Source organism: Lissotriton helveticus, chromosome 2_1 (genome assembly GCF_964261635.1).
Source record: "Lissotriton helveticus chromosome 2_1, aLisHel1.1, whole genome shotgun sequence".
NCBI lineage: Eukaryota > Metazoa > Chordata > Amphibia > Caudata > Salamandridae > Lissotriton > Lissotriton helveticus.
The window spans coordinates 777,307,905-777,324,374 of record NC_136059.1 but is presented as its reverse complement, the minus strand read 5'-3'; positions in this window follow the sequence as shown (position 1 = coordinate 777,324,374).

Below are 16,470 nucleotides of genomic sequence, written 5' to 3'. Positions count from 1 at the left end.
TTCCGGGGACCGGTTTCTGGCATTACAGCCGTCTTCGGCCCGGCTTGCTTGAATCCTGATGGTGCAATGAGCAAGGGACTCACATCTGAGTATACCCTTCCACGCTTAGGGTGGACAAAAATATTTACAACAAGGGGTGGTGATGGACAGAGTCTCTGAATAAAGCAGAGTACTCTCACCCAGTCAAGAGATCAGGGCTAGATCCAACACCGTTTTTTAGCTCATTGCACCATCCCAGTTTCAGAACCTGGCTGTATGCAAATTAGTCTGTCCCTGGCCCAGTGCATCATGGGAACAGGGCAGACCAGACTACAAAAGCCAATTCTTACACTGGGAAGGAAACAAGCTTCCGGGGACCGGTTTCTGGCATTACAGCCGTCTTCGGCCCGGCTTGCTTGAATCCTGATGGTGCAATGAGCAAGGGACTCACATCTGAGTATACCCTTCCACGCTTAGGGTGGACAAAAATATTTACAACAAGGGGTGGTGATGGACAGAGTCTCTGAATAAAGCAGAGTACTCTCACCCAGTCAAGAGATCAGGGCTAGATCCAACACCGTTTTTTAGCTCATTGCACCATCCCAGTTTCAGAACCTGGCTGTATGCAAATTAGTCTGTCCCTGGCCCAGTGCATCATGGGAACAGGGCAGACCAGACTACAAAAGCCAATTCTTACACTGGGAAGGAAACAAGCTTCCGAGGGACCGGTTTCTGGCATTACAGCCGTCTTCGGCCCGGCTTGCTTGAATCCTGATGGTGCAATGAGCAAGGGACTCACATCTGAGTATACCCTTCCACGCTTAGGGTGGACAAAAATATTTACAACAAGGGGTGGTGATGGACAGAGTCTCTGAATAAAGCAGAGTACTCTCACCCAGTCAAGAGATCAGGGCTAGATCCAACACCGTTTTTTAGCTCATTGCACCATCCCAGTTTCAGAACCTGGCTGTATGCAAATTAGTCTGTCCCTGGCCCAGTGCATCATGGGAACAGGGCAGACCAGACTACAAAAGCCAATTCTTACACTGGGAAGGAAACAAGCTTCCGGGGACCGGTTTCTGGCATTACAGCCGTCTTCGGCCCGGCTTGCTTGAATCCTGATGGTGCAATGAGCAAGGGACTCACATCTGAGTATACCCTTCCACGCTTAGGGTGGACAAAAATATTTACAACAAGGGGTGGTGATGGACAGAGTCTCTGAATAAAGCAGAGTACTCTCACCCAGTCAAGAGATCAGGACTAGATCCAACACCGTTTTTTAGCTCATTGCACCATCCCAGTTTCAGAACCTGGCTGTATGCAAATTAGTCTGTCCCTGGCCCAGTGCATCATGGGAACAGGGCAGACCAGACTACAAAAGCCAATTCTTACACTGGGAAGGAAACAAGCTTCCGAGGGACCGGTTTCTGGCATTACAGCCGTCTTCGGCCCGGCTTGCTTGAATCCTGATGGTGCAATGAGCAAGGGACTCACATCTGAGTATACCCTTCCACGCTTAGGGTGGACAAAAATATTTACAACAAGGGGTGGTGATGGACAGAGTCTCTGAATAAAGCAGAGTACTCTCACCCAGTCAAGAGATCAGGGCTAGATCCAACACCGTTTTTTAGCTCATTGCACCATCCCAGTTTCAGAACCTGGCTGTATGCAAATTAGTCTGTCCCTGGCCCAGTGCATCATGGGAACAGGGCAGACCAGACTACAAAAGCCAATTCTTACACTGGGAAGGAAACAAGCTTCCGGGGACCGGTTTCTGGCATTACAGCCGTCTTCGGCCCGGCTTGCTTGAATCCTGATGGTGCAATGAGCAAGGGACTCACATCTGAGTATACCCTTCCACGCTTAGGGTGGACAAAAATATTTACAACAAGGAGTGGTGATGGACAGAGTCTCTGAATAAAGCAGAGTACTCTCACCCAGTCAAGAGATCAGGGCTAGATCCAACACCGTTTTTTAGCTCATTGCACCAACCCAGTTTCAGAACCTGGCTGTATGCAAATTAGTCTGTCCCTGGCCCAGTGCATCATGGGAACAGGGCAGACCAGACTACAAAAGCCAATTCTTACACTGGGAAGGAAACAAGCTTCCGGGGACCGGTTTCTGGCATTACAGCCGTCTTCGGCCCGGCTTGCTTGAATCCTGATGGTGCAATGAGCAAGGGACTCACATCTGAGTATACCCTTCCACGCTTAGGGTGGACAAAAATATTTACAACAAGGGGTGGTGATGGACAGAGTCTCTGAATAAAGCAGAGTACTCTCACCCAGTCAAGAGATCAGGGCTAGATCCAACACCGTTTTTTAGCTCATTGCACCATCCCAGTTTCAGAACCTGGCTGTATGCAAATTAGTCTGTCCCTGGCCCAGTGCATCATGGGAACAGGGCAGACCAGACTACAAAAGCCAATTCTTACACTGGGAAGGAAACAAGCTTCCGGGGACCGGTTTCTGGCATTACAGCCGTCTTCGGCCCGGCTTGCTTGAATCCTGATGGTGCAATGAGCAAGGGACTCACATCTGAGTATACCCTTCCACGCTTAGGGTGGAGCCAGTTTCTTCAGCTGCCATCACTGGATACGTCGGTTCTTGCAGCAGAGACACATGCTGCGTCGGTTTCGGCGGCGGCACAGTAATGCGTGGAGATTCTTCTCGCACAGCGGTGCTGCAGCAGAAAAACAGCTGCAAGAAAAGTAATGCTTCAATTTTCTTGTAGTTGCGTTGCTTTTCCAGCTCCCATGAGCAGGAACAACCTCCAGAGGCCAAACACACTCACAGGAACCTCCTGGCAGGTCAGAACTTCCAGCAATGAAGTTTAGGGGAGCTGGGGTGAAGTCTTTGTGTCTCTGAGACTTCAGAACAGGATGCAAGCTCTACTTAAGCCCTTGGAGCTCTTCCTCAGGCAAGAGGACACATCACACAGCAAAGTCTTTGTCCTTTTCATGGCAGAAACAACTACTGCAGGCCAACCCCAAACAGCACACAGCAAAAGGGCAGTACTCCTCTTCCAGTTTCTCCTGCTCTTCTCCTTGGTAAAAGTCCTTTTTGATTCCAGAAGTAGTCTAACGTTCTGGGGTTTTAGGTCTAATACTTATACCCCCAATTGTGTTTGTTCTCTTTGTGCAAGGGTCTCTGAGCCCAGTCCAAACCAGTTCGGTCCTCACTGGTGCAGTATGACCACAGGGGGTGGTGACAGCATTGTGCAAGGTAGACAAGCCCTAGTCAGGTGAAAGGAAGTCTCCTCCCATTACTCGAAATGCAGCCAAGCCCCATTCAGCTCAGTTCTGAGTCATCCAGGAAGGGCCAGGCACACCCCAACCCCCCAGTGGCTGTCTACAGTGAATGCACATCCCCAGCCCCTGTCACTTCAAAACCAGATGGCCACTTCACAAACAGGCGGAGGAGGCACACAGAATGGATAAACAAGAAAATGCATAGTTTCTAAAAGTGGCATTTTCAAACACACAATTTAAAAACCATCTTTACTAAAAAAAGAAGTGTTCATAAATTCTGAGTTCAGAGAGCCTAAACTTTATTTCTCTATCTTGTCCCATTAGGAATGTATACTTGTAAGATGTTACAAAGCATTTCCCTTTCTATCTAATAGGGCAAGAGAGACTTTCAATAGTGAAAAACAAAATTGGCAGTATTTCACTCTCAGGACATGTCACACACACCAGTACATGTCCTAGCTTCCACATACACTGCACCCTACCCAGGGTGATACCTTGAGCCTACCGTAGGGGTGCCTTGCATGTAAAAAAGGGAAGGTTAGGACCCTGCAAATGGGTGCACTTTGACATTGCAGTTCAAAACTATGCGCAGACACTGCAGTGGCAGTTCTGAGATACCTTTTTAGGGATACTCATGTGGGTGGCACAATCAGTGCACGCCGGCCTATTAGTAGTTGATTTACAGGCCCTGGCACACTTCAGTGCACTGTACTAGGGATTTACCAGTAAATCAAATATGACAATCAAGGAGAACCAATTGTTACAACAATGTATACAGGTCGCACTTGCACTATGACAATGATCAGCAGTGGCACAGTGCCAAAAGCATTTAAGCCAGCAAAAACGAAATCCAGCACAGCATAAAAAATACAGGAGGTAGAGGCAAAAAGTCAGGGAAAACCACATGAAAGATGCAAAGTCTAACAAGCACTGTTCCTGGGCCTGGTTGAAAGGGTCCAGCACACTTTTAGATCCAAGTACCACAGCATCTAGCAATTCAAATGGGAGCAAAAAGGGGGGGGGGCATCTGCAAGCATCTGTTTTTGACTAGTGTATCAATTTAGTTTGACTGAAAACAACCCATTATATTTGCTTCCTCCCTTTGGTCTTTGGATATTTTCAATGTTAACAGTAAAATGTGAAGGTAACAAGATATCTGTCCTAAGGAAATTACTGAAAATAATTCAAGCCAATCTTTTTTTTGTTTATGTTTGAGCACATCAAGAATATTCAGATATTTGGGGGCAGAGCTTGTGTAAGCTCAAGATGGTGGCGTAGAACGAGAGCTCTGCCCAGCCATCCAACTATCTGAAAATTTTCCAACTTAAGTGCTAAGAAATCATACCACGATAAACAAGCATCGTCACAGGAGGCTGCCGTGCAGCCATAGAGGGAGCTGCCTTGCTCTCACCTGTCGGCACAGCGAAAAAACAAAACCGGCGAATGGTGTAGTGACCGGGCGCGCGACTCTCAGTGAAGACAGTGAATTCCTGGCTGAAGACACATGATCTCTGCCCTTGGAACGGAGTCGGAGGGGCTACAGCAAGATACTGGCTGCGGAACTGCTGGTGATCGACAGCGGCAACCCGGCTGGGCTGCGTGGAGCAGAGATTACACATGGTGCCACTGCGGGAGCACAGCTTCAGGTACAAGCGCTTGGTGGCACATTCCTCGAGACTGCGTGCAGAGTGCGCCATGGAGAGAAGACCAAAGGCAGGTACTGGGGCCCTTCTGGTTGATTTGCTGGTTGCGGTGCGGTGCGGTGCATGTGGCCAGACTTGCCTACTTGAAGCGCTCCCTGCCTGCCTAAGAGTGCTGCCCCCTCCTCCCTGGGCTGAACTGGTGGTGGTGCCGTGGCCCAACGCGGCAGGCGGAAACCTAGAACGGCCATTTTTTGGCCTTGCCTGTCCGGCTTCTGAGGAGTGGTGTACCCGGTGGGGAAGCGGTGTGAGGACCTCCTCCCCCCTTTCCGCCCTCCGCTGGGTCTTTAGACTGGTGCTTGGCAGATGTATAGGGTGGATGCCTGGATGCCTCAGAGACGGCCTTCATAAAGGAAGAGGTTCTGAACAGAATGGCCCTTACATGCTGGAGAATAAGTAAGTGGCTGCACCAGGTCTGCGGGCAGCTGAGGGATCCTATAGCTCCTGGAAATGTGCCCCCTCAGCACTGATTCAGCGCAACATTAAGCAAAGCAGCAACCCGATCAATAAGTGATGCTCAACCTCCACTGGATGTTGGTGGGTGACACGAGTAGCCCTGACTGCTGGACTGCGGGCTTGTGGAGCGGCTGTTAAGTCATTTGGCACCAGACACCTTCTAGGTTTGGTAGTAGAAGCTCTAGAGCACGGCCGCTGCTAGTGTATTGCTGGATTCCAGGGCCGCTAGGGAGCAATATAACAGTTGCCCATTCCGTCACCCCTCCCCTCCAAATGGGAACACTGAAAACACTGTTGGGCGAGTACCACGGCCCATGTCTCTTGAAAAGTCACAGAGAGCACCTGGAAAGGAAAGTTAAGAGTGAGACACTGCAGCCCACAGAAATCCAAGGAGCCACTATTGGAGGGGAGCGGACACATTGACAAAAGCGACTATGGGGTAGGTGGATAAAATGCAACCAAAGCTCCACTTTGAGCAACGGAAATTTAGACTCCATGAGCAGGACCCGGAAGAGGGCCCGAACGAGCACGCAGAGGAGTCACAGCCCACTGAAGACGACTATCTTGGCTGCGATGCAGAAGAGCTTAGTAAAAAGTTTGACCACCATTGACAGTAAATTGGACACATTGGCTCAACGCATTGATCGGATCACAGAAGTCATGGACAAGAAAGCGGAGAGGCAAGACATGACAGAACGAAGGGTCACGGAAGTGGAAGAAGCTCAGACATATTTGAATACTGAACAAAAGCAGATGGGCAAGCTGCTGCTCACCCTACAAGACAAGGCTGAAGACCTTGAGGCTCGTTCCTGTAGAAGCAACATTAGAATTACAGGCCTTCCGGAGTTGACACATGTAAGCAACATGAAACTTTTTGTGGAGAAACTACTAGAGACGCTATTCGGCCGAGACACTTTCTCCCCAATGTTCATAGTAGAGTGAGCAAACTGATCTCTGGGCCAGAGACCTCTCCTTGGAGCACCGCCAAGGCCGATCTTTGCCAAGCTATTAAATTACAAAGACTGTGATAGAGCACTTAAAGCAGCTTGGGAGAAACAATCATTGCAATAAGGATCAACGATATCACTCTACCCGGACTTCCCGCTTCATGTGCAGGAGGCACGCAGACAGTTTGCACAGTTGTAGAAGCAGCCACGAGAATATAATCTGGACTATGCCATGCTATAATAATAATAACAATAAGGAAGCTTGTAAAGCGCCTGGTTACGCCCACCGGTGTGTCCCCGGGCTGTAGTAAGTGAGAGATCCTAGAGCCCCCTGCCCAGTCCAAGGCGCCCAGGCCCATTAATGAAGGAACAAGTATGTTTTAACCCCTTCGATGCTTGTGACGGAACCGTTCCATCATCAGTCATGGCTGAGCTGTGCTGATGACGGAACGGTTCCGTCACAACCGCACCCTGTTCTGGAATGTCCAGCATAGGGGCGGAATTGGCGCCGCACGGAAGCGGTTAAGCTCTCTTCTAAACCTGGTCTCAGAAGGTTCCAACCGGAGCTCCAGAGGGAGTTTATTCCAGCTCCTGGCCGCCAAGAGCCGGAATGATCTACCGCCCATCCGGGCCGTCTTGACTTTAGGGACCACCATCAGGCCAGTCTCAGTGGATCTAAGGGACCATACGGGCCTGTAGACAGTGATGAGATTCTGCAGGTACCTAGGACCAATGCCTTGGGTGATGCGGTGGCACGTGCAAAGGGCCTTAAACACAATTCTCTTCCTGACAGGAAGCCAGTGAATAGCGTCCAAGGCCCTTTTGGAGGCAGCCCTTCTTGGTAACCTAAGGACCAGCCGAGCCGCCGCATTTTGCATCACCTGAAGCCGGTCAAGACTCTTGACCGTGGCACCCAGATACAGTATATTGCCGTAATCTAAATGTGAGGTGACAAGTGCATGCACCAGCGTCTTCCTGGCTTCTATTGGAAGAAGGTCCATAGTTTTACGTAGACCTTTCAGGACACCAAAACAAGTCCCCACCACACGTCTGATCTGAGGTTCGAATGTAAGATCCGAATCTACCCATACACCCAGGTTCTTAGCCTGGGAGCACAGCATCGGGGCTGGACCTAAGCAGGATGGCCACCATGCCGATGACCACACAGACGGGCTCCCCCACCACGAGCACCTCTGTCTTGCTACCGTTCAACTTATATGCGGCGAGACCTCGAGTTAATAGACAGGGACACTCTTGAATCTATACGGACCCTAAAACTTTGCAAAAAGCCTTGAAGGCATGGGCAAAAGACAGAACCCAACTAAGAGAGCCGTCAGACCAAGAGGGAGCTGTTGGGCGAAGTTTGGATGAACAGGACTGACTGCAGAATCCTGTTACACAGATTTTGTTCAGGGGGAGGCGGGAAACTTGATTAAGGATAGGAAGGGATATAAATGGTGGCGCTGGTGCAGGTGGTGGGTAAGGGTTTATGGTAGACATAAGGACAGCATGCCGCAGCATGGCCAAGCATAACCACTAGCGAGGCATGCAATGAGCGGACTTCCACATCAACAAGGTCTATGGGTATATATGGGGATGCTGAACAGATAGCATAATGTACACAGCATGCCGGTTGGCGAAGGGAATAGGGGCAACACCAGGTGGGTGACGGCACTTGCAGAGCTTCCGCAACATCTGCCCCAGTGTGTGTACCACTACTTGAAATTGAGTTTTTATGGCTAATGCTCGTTAAAGCAAATTTTGGTTCTATTACAAAGGTAATGGGAGGGATGGGGGATTTTTGCCAATGCAGAGTTGGGGTCCGCATGGCGTGGGTGGGGGGAGAGGGGACACAGAGATACAGTGCAAGTTCTATTACAGCTGCTAGGCCATCACTCCAATGGATGCAAACTTTGTATTTCTATCTAATGATGCATAGCGACGCCCAAGCACACGCACTAAGCGACAGATATAGCTACAACAGCCTCTATGGCATAGATGCACAATACTAGGATTAATACCCTGACAGGGAACGTCAGAGGCCTAAACATCACAGAAAACTAAGGAAAGTTTTGACATACATCAACAGACATTGTATTGATATAGCACTACTTCAAGAATCACACATGCAGAGACATAGTGGTATGTTTAACTGCAGAGGGCTGCATGGTAAGGTTCATGCAGCAGGGTTCACAATGCACACCTGAGAGGTGATCACTTGGATCAACCCGAAAGCAGAGTTGGACCTGGAACCACTAGACACGGACCCAGAGGGAAGATACACTATATCAAGGTGCACTGGGAAAGGACTGTATCTGATCATAGTTAATATATATGGGCCGAATTTTGACAACTTTAAGTTCTACACCGCAGTCCTGGAGAAGATGAGACAATAAAGGGGCTCAATTGCGTATTAGATATGCAGTTTTAAAGGTCTGGTGGCCAGGACCGGTGACTCACAGCAGCTGCCTGAGAAATTGTAGGGGCAATGACACAGTTAGACTTATGTGCTGTATGAAGAACGCGTCTCCTACCCAGGGGGATATACACACTTCTCAGCTCAATATATCTTACATACTAGAATTAACTACTGGCTAGCCTCCTGGAACTTGCACACACAGATCAGCGACTGCGCGGTGCTGCCCCACACTTTTTTGGATCACTCTCCAGTGTTACTGGTCATAGAGGCGAGCATATCCCGCCTTTCACTTGGTGATTCCCACCAATGCTCCCTTTTGGACACAGTGTTCAAATCGGAGCTCTCAGAAGAGATAGGTCCATTTTTCGAATGTAATATTGGGTTGGTTGATACCTTTTGATACCTTTTCAGTGTTATGGGAAACATTTAAAGTATTTATCAGGGGGATTTCTATGTCTAAGCACTCTGGTGTACTTAAGGCGCTCAGGAAACAACTTACAGACTTAGAGGGTAGACTGAAGACGCTAGAGCAGGGGTTTCTCTCTGGTGCTGTGGAGTTTGCACAGGAGGAATTCCAGGAACTCCTAAAGGAGTATTATGACACGGCTGACTCAGAACTAAAACACCTTGGTAAATATGCCACAGCTCATACCTATGGAGAGGGAGAGAGTCCATGCTCGTTTCTGGCCTCTCTGTTAAAAAAATACAGGGACACAAAGGGGGTGGTGGTAGTTGATGACAAGAAAGGAGTGCCCATTACAGACTTTACAGAAATAGCGAACAGGTTCAAACAGTACTACACCTCACTATACACCTCAAGAGCTGGGGATCTTGACGCAGAGAGACTGGACTACCTGTTGCATATAAAACTTCACTGGTCGACAAATGCGCACCATGAATATCTCATGCGACCGCTTGAAACAGAGGAGATATGAAGTAAACTGATACACGGGTTGTAGAGTAAGTACTTTATTGAGTACCAAGGACACAGCTTAAACAACCACTTGCTGGCAAGGTTCAGGAGACAGGAATAACTCCCAGATAAAGAATGTGGAATGCACATAGGAAAACATAACAATTCTAGATTGAAGTCAGGTGATGTCATCTTAAAGCAACACTACACATTAAGGGGATACTACACACCTCCCCCCCTTAAAAAAAAAAACAGAAAAAAAAACTAGTGAACAAAATCGCGTAACTTAACAGGAGTAGATCTGACACGAGAACTCCTCCTCAGGGGTACATCTGAAGACTGTACAACCTGAGAGGGAACAATAGTGTCAGAAGAAAGCTGACCGGAATGAGTTGAAATATTGGGAGAGGAAACAACATTGTTGGGGGCAGAGACATCATTATTACTTGAGGAAATTTGAACATCACTATAAAAAGTGTCCAACAGAGCGGGGTGGCAGTCATCAGTGGGGTGGCAATTATAGCCAGGAGAAATTAAAGGAGGATTTGAGGAAGGTAGAGAATTCATCGACACATTGGGTGTTCTGCACAAAGAGACTCTGTGAAAATTCCACACTTTGCCACCATCCACTCTGACAGCTTTACTGAAGACTTCAATGACTTTACAAGGATCTGACCATTTGTTCCACCTGGAACCACCAGATCTCCCGAACTTGACTCGCACCAAATCGCCAACCTTGATGCCAGGTTTAGAAACAACGGGACGAGTTGGATTGGATCTCATCTTCTCCTGATATTTCAACACCTTATTTTTAACCAAGGAAGAGGGAACAACGCTAGGCACAGGAGGAATTTTTAATTTCATCCACCAGGGCAGTAATTTAGAACCAGGTTTGCGACCCTTTAACAGCTCGAAAGGGGAAAAACCCGTAACGGAATTAGGGGAGGTACGATATGAGAGAAGAGAAGCACGAAGGGTCTTCCTCCAATCTAATTTACTTTTAATGGCAAGTTGTAACGACTCTTTAATGACCCTGTTAAAGCGCTCGGTTTGACCGTTGGCTTGAGGGTTGTAATTGGACACCCTTTTATGAACCACTCCACACCTGTCAAGGAAAGATAAAAACTCACTACTAATGAACTGTGGACCATTGTCTGATACCAGCTCAGCTGGAATTCCTTCCCTGCAGAAGACCTCATCAAGAAATTCAACAATTTGAGAAGAACCAGTCTTGTCCACGACCTTTATCTCCGGCCATTTGGAGAAATAATCAATTAAAACTAAAATAAAAACAGATTTATTGTCGGACAAATCCAAAGGACCAACAATATCAATTCCAAGCTTTTTCCAAGGGCACATGGAGTACTCAATAGGTGAAATATCAGATTTGGCAGCTAAGGGTTTAGCAGTCTTATCACTACTAGAGCAAGGGGAACATGAACTAACCCATTTGTCCACCATCCTGTCGATACCAGGCCACCAGTAGAATTCACGGATACGTCTTTTGGTGTTAGACATCCCCATGTGACCTTCATGTGCCATAGAAATTATTTTTTTACGTAGACCGGAAGGAGGTACTATTTTATCACACCTGGTTACAAAACCCTGGTCAAACATGAGTTCTTCTTTTATTTTGCTAAAAGATAGAACATCGCCAGAAAGTTTCCTTTCTTCAGGCCATCCTTGCTTCAGAAAATCCACCACATTGGACAAAGAAACATCTTGAGACATGGCATCCCGCCAAGCAGACTCAGAAATAACACTGGACGTGGCATTGCATTTAGCATCATTTACATCATCAATAGTTAAAACTAGGTCAACATCGCAAGGAGAGTCTGTAGCAACTAAGGAAATACAAGGCAATCTGGACATACAGTCAGCGTGGACATTTAGGCGACCAGGGACATATTCCACGACGCATTGAAACTCTTGTAACTTAGCAGCCAGGCGTGCCAAACGTGCAGTCAAAGTACGACCGCCACCTGCGGCCAACATGCTTATCAAAGGTTTGTGGTCGGTTCGCAAACGGAATCTTGTTCCCCAAATAAATTGCCTGAAGTGCTCAACTGCCCAGGTACACGCCAGAAGTTCCTTCTCTATAGTGGAATAGTTGAATTCTGCCCCACGAAGGGTGCGAGAGGCATAGGAGACAACATATTCCTCACCTTGACTCTTTTGCATCAGCACAGAACCAAGTCCCACGTTGCTCGCGTCCACGCACACAATGCATTCTCTACCCAAGTCAAAAGGCCTCAGGAAAGGGGCATTAATAATCTCCTTTTTAAGTAACTCAAAAGCAGTTTGATGTTCACCTTTCCAAACAAATTTTGCATCTTTTTTTAATAACAGTCTTAAAACATGAACTTTGGAAGAGTAATCTGAGACGAATTTACTATAAAACTCGGTAAGGCCCAGAAAAGATACCAATTGTTCTTTGTTACTAGGGGCAGGGGCCTTAGTTATGCTTAAAATGTGATTAAGTTTTGGTTTGATACCCTGAGCGGAGATTTCGTGTCCCAAATACTCCACAGTGCTCTGTCTAAATTTGCATTTAGAAAGCTTCAGAGTCAAACCCTTAGCTTTGACAGACATAAGTACTTTGTCCAGATTTCTGTCATGGTCCTCATGATCTCTCCCATATATCAAGATGTCGTCTTGGAAGGCAATGGCACTATCACAGCCCTCCAAAACCTCTTTCATAAGACGTTGAAATACCGAAGCCGCACTGGCTAAGCCAAATGGCATGCGACGGAACTGGAACATGCCCTCAGGGGTTATGAAAGTGGTAAGGAATTTAGAGTCCTCATGGAGTAAGACCTGGTGGTATGCACTAGCTAAATCTAAGGTTGAAAAAACGCAAGCACCAGAAAGGGTAGAGATTAGTTCATGAATTTTAGGTAAAGGATGTCTATCCACCCAAATTTCAGTGTTCAAACTACGGAGGTCTACACACAGACGAAGTTCCCCATTACTTTTAATTGACAAAACTACTGGGGAAACCCAGGGTGAAGACTCTGTTGGTTCAATGATGCCACGAGTCACCAAATCCGAAAGAATGGTTTTTAATTTATCCCGATAGGCCAGAGGAACATTCCTGACTCTGTGTCGGACAGGTGTTGCATTTTCTTTCAAGATAATTTTGTGTTTAAAATTTACAAATTCACCCAAGACATCAGAGAAAATCTCAGGGAATTTGTTCTTTACCAAAATTGTAAATTCATCCTCAGCAGGAGATACTATATATACAGGTGGAGAGGCATTGGGATGTAATTTAATTCTCAACTCGTGTTGGTGTGGCCAACTCAAAATAGAGGCACCCTTGGATGCTACATAAACTTTCCCTTTGATACTATTACTTTTAAATCTTATATCTGCCCACATGTATCCTAGCAAATCAATCTTCCGACCAGTATATCCACCTGGACAAATATCTGATGGTAGTAGGCATGAGGAATTCCAGTATATGTTAAAAATATCACTACCAATTATGCTATACCAAGCACAGGAATCTATAAGCATAGTGATTTCTATACCATTAATAAAAATCTTATCCTTGGGAAAACCTTGACATGTAGAATCACCAACACATAGTAGAGTGTTGATTTCTTGGATTTCCTCAGGAACTTCATAGTCAAACTCGGTTAACAAGTTCACTTTCTGTGGAGATCTGCACATTTTACTGAAATGCCCCGATTTTTTACATTTAACACAGATTTTATTCCACGCTGGACAACCCTTATAATTGCCAACGTGATCATTCGCACCACACCTATAACAAATAATAGGGTTTTTCTTACCAGAGGGTCTATTGTCTCTAGGGAAATAGTCTTTCCTAGTTTGAGAAATAGGAAATTTCCTTTGGTTGTGGGCCTCCTTTACTAAGGCAACCTCTGGGATTATTACTTTACTCTTAACATCATGACCTCTGATCTCACTTACAAAGAGTTCCGATTGTTCAATCCCTTTGGCTATATTAAGGACAGCATTTAGAGAAGACTCTGTACCCATCCACAACCGTTCTTGTATCTTTTTACTTTTGGTCTTCATCATTAACTGGTCTCTTAGTACCTGCTCAAAATTAATTGTTTCAAATGCGCACGAAGCAGCTAAGGTTCGTAATGCAGCTACGTAATTCTCAATTGACTCATCGTCTTTCTGCGCTCGGGAGTAAAATTTGAACCTCTCCATAACTACATTTATTCTCCTGCCAAATCTAGTGGCTAACTGTTTTACAACGATCTCAAAAATGTTAAAGTCACCTGCTCCATCAATGGGAGGCAAGTTCTCCAACTCCTTAAGACCTGCACTGCCTAAGCAATTCTTTAACAGGGCTAATTTCCTTTTAGCTGAGCAACCATCCTCCTCTACTACATCCACATAGGCCAGGAATGTGGGATACCACAGGTCCCATTCTACCTTAGGGTCCCCAGCAGTGGGTAAGAAATGAGAAGGAGTAGCAATGTTATTAGACATTTCTCGTAATAAAGAGGAAACCTGCACGAGAGAAAACAATTAAAACTGGAGAGAAAGAAAATAATGCAATTTTGGTAACTTAGTCAAACATTTGAGATCATATTGAAAATAATAAATTAATAAAATAAACGTAGTCACCGTGGTCAACTTCGTTTCTTGAGAATTGCGACAAAGGTAATTACCATAGTCAATAATGTTTCTTGAAAGAAATTCCTTCAGGTAGCAAGATGAAAAAAATGATAATCTAGCAGTTCAATAAATGTAGATGTACATAGTACAGTTTTCAATCAAGTAAGAGAAACAACAAACAGCAAAATTAGTTTGGTATTCCCAAGCAACGTGTGCGATGCTGAACGTTAAAAACAATTGTATAAAATGGTCGCTACACGACGCTTTGACCTTTGCGTGATTAATGCGTGGGGTTAATACGTTCAGCGCGTCCTGTAGAATGTTGACATTGAGCAGACGCGGAGCTGGAGTCGTCAGCGCGAACCTGAAGCTCCACGCGAAGGCTGAGGCTCACAGAGACGCACGCGGCAGAATGTCAACTCGCGTTTGAACATAAACAGGTCAGCGTCTTAACTCCTTCCTTTTACGATGACACCAAACTCGATTTCAAAAATGTTAAAACGCAAGTTAGCAAAATAGTCAAAGTCAAGGGAAACACTGGAGTAAGACACAGCAATTAAAAATTCAGTAACGGGAAACATGTTGCTGTACACTGCCGCAGGTGCGATCAAAGCACTTGATTAAATTGCTGCCGCTGGTGCCATCATCTTACACGCAAACAGGATAGAAAAAAAATAAAAATGAAATACCTTTGAAAACGTGTGAACGCTGGTCCTTGGTTTCTTCTTTTTTTTTTTTTTTTTTTTTTTTATATTAAAAAAAATCGTACTTCTTGCATTAGGCAGAGAGTGAGTCCTTCTTCATCCCGGTCGTCGCCAGTTTATGAAGTAAACTGATACACGGGTTGTAGAGTAAGTACTTTATTGAGTACCAAGGACACAGCTTAAACAACCACTTGCTGGCAAGGTTCAGGAGACAGGAATAACTCCCAGATAAAGAATGTGGAATGCACATAGGAAAACATAACAATTCTAGATTGAAGTCAGGTGATGTCATCTTAAAGCAACACTACACATTAAGGGGATACTACAAGATACCTGCAGCATTGTCAGGAATGAGGGCGGGTAGTGCCCCTGGCGTTGATGGCTTAACGATCTCCTTCTACAAGGATTTTAAATAGATACTTATACCACATTTGCCCAAGCTGTTTGAGGAAATTAGCGACAGCCGCCAGATGCCTACATCTATGAGGGAGGCACTGATCATTGCTACACTGAAGCCAGATAAGCCACCGTCAGAGTGCACGTCATATCACCCACTGTCGCTATTACATGTGGACACAAAAATATATGCTAAAATACTAGCGAATCGGCTGTCACCGATTGCCCCGCTACTGGTAGCGCCGGAGCAGGCCGGTTTTGCCCCCAGTAGAAACTTGACGTACAAATTACGAACAGTCTTTGGGGCTATTCAACATATGAGACAGGACGTGCAGGCCGTAGCCATGTTTCTAGACATGGAAAAAGCATTCAACTCGTTCAAATGGAATTTTATGAAGCACATACTGACGAGAATCGGCTTAGGGAGCGTCTTCCTGCAGTTGATAGAAGTCTTACAAAACGGCCCAGTAGCCAGAATAAAAATAGGCGACATGGTTACAGACAAAATACGAATCACCAGAGATACGCGAGAGGGATGCTCACTTTCCCCATTACATTATGCCTTGGTTGCGGAACCCTTGGCCTGCGTGATGTGGGAATATCATAGACACAGAGGTATTCGCTTTCCGGGGTATGAACTGGAAATATCTACATACGCTGAACATACATTACTTTATGTCAGAGATCCTGAACATAATTTATCCCCCATACTATGTGAAGTAGTCAAGTTTGGAGCAATGTCTGGTCTCCTGGTGAAATGGACCAAATCTATTATTTTCCCCCTTTCTCCTACTACAACACAATTTACCCCAGATTTCCCTCTACTATGGACGACGGATCCAGTGAGGTATTTGGGGATTAAGATCCACACAGACTCTGAGACCATACTAAGGGAAAACTATGGAGTTGCGATCAGCAAACTAGAAACTGATGTCGAACCCTGGATACGATTGCCACTGTTGCTAGCGGGCAGGGTTTTGATCATGAACATGATTGTACTGACTCGGTTCTTGTTCCTGTTCAATAATATCCCGATGGTCCTTCCGACCTCCTTTTTTAAAACACTTACATCTTTATTAATTAGATTAGCTTGGGCGGGGAAGC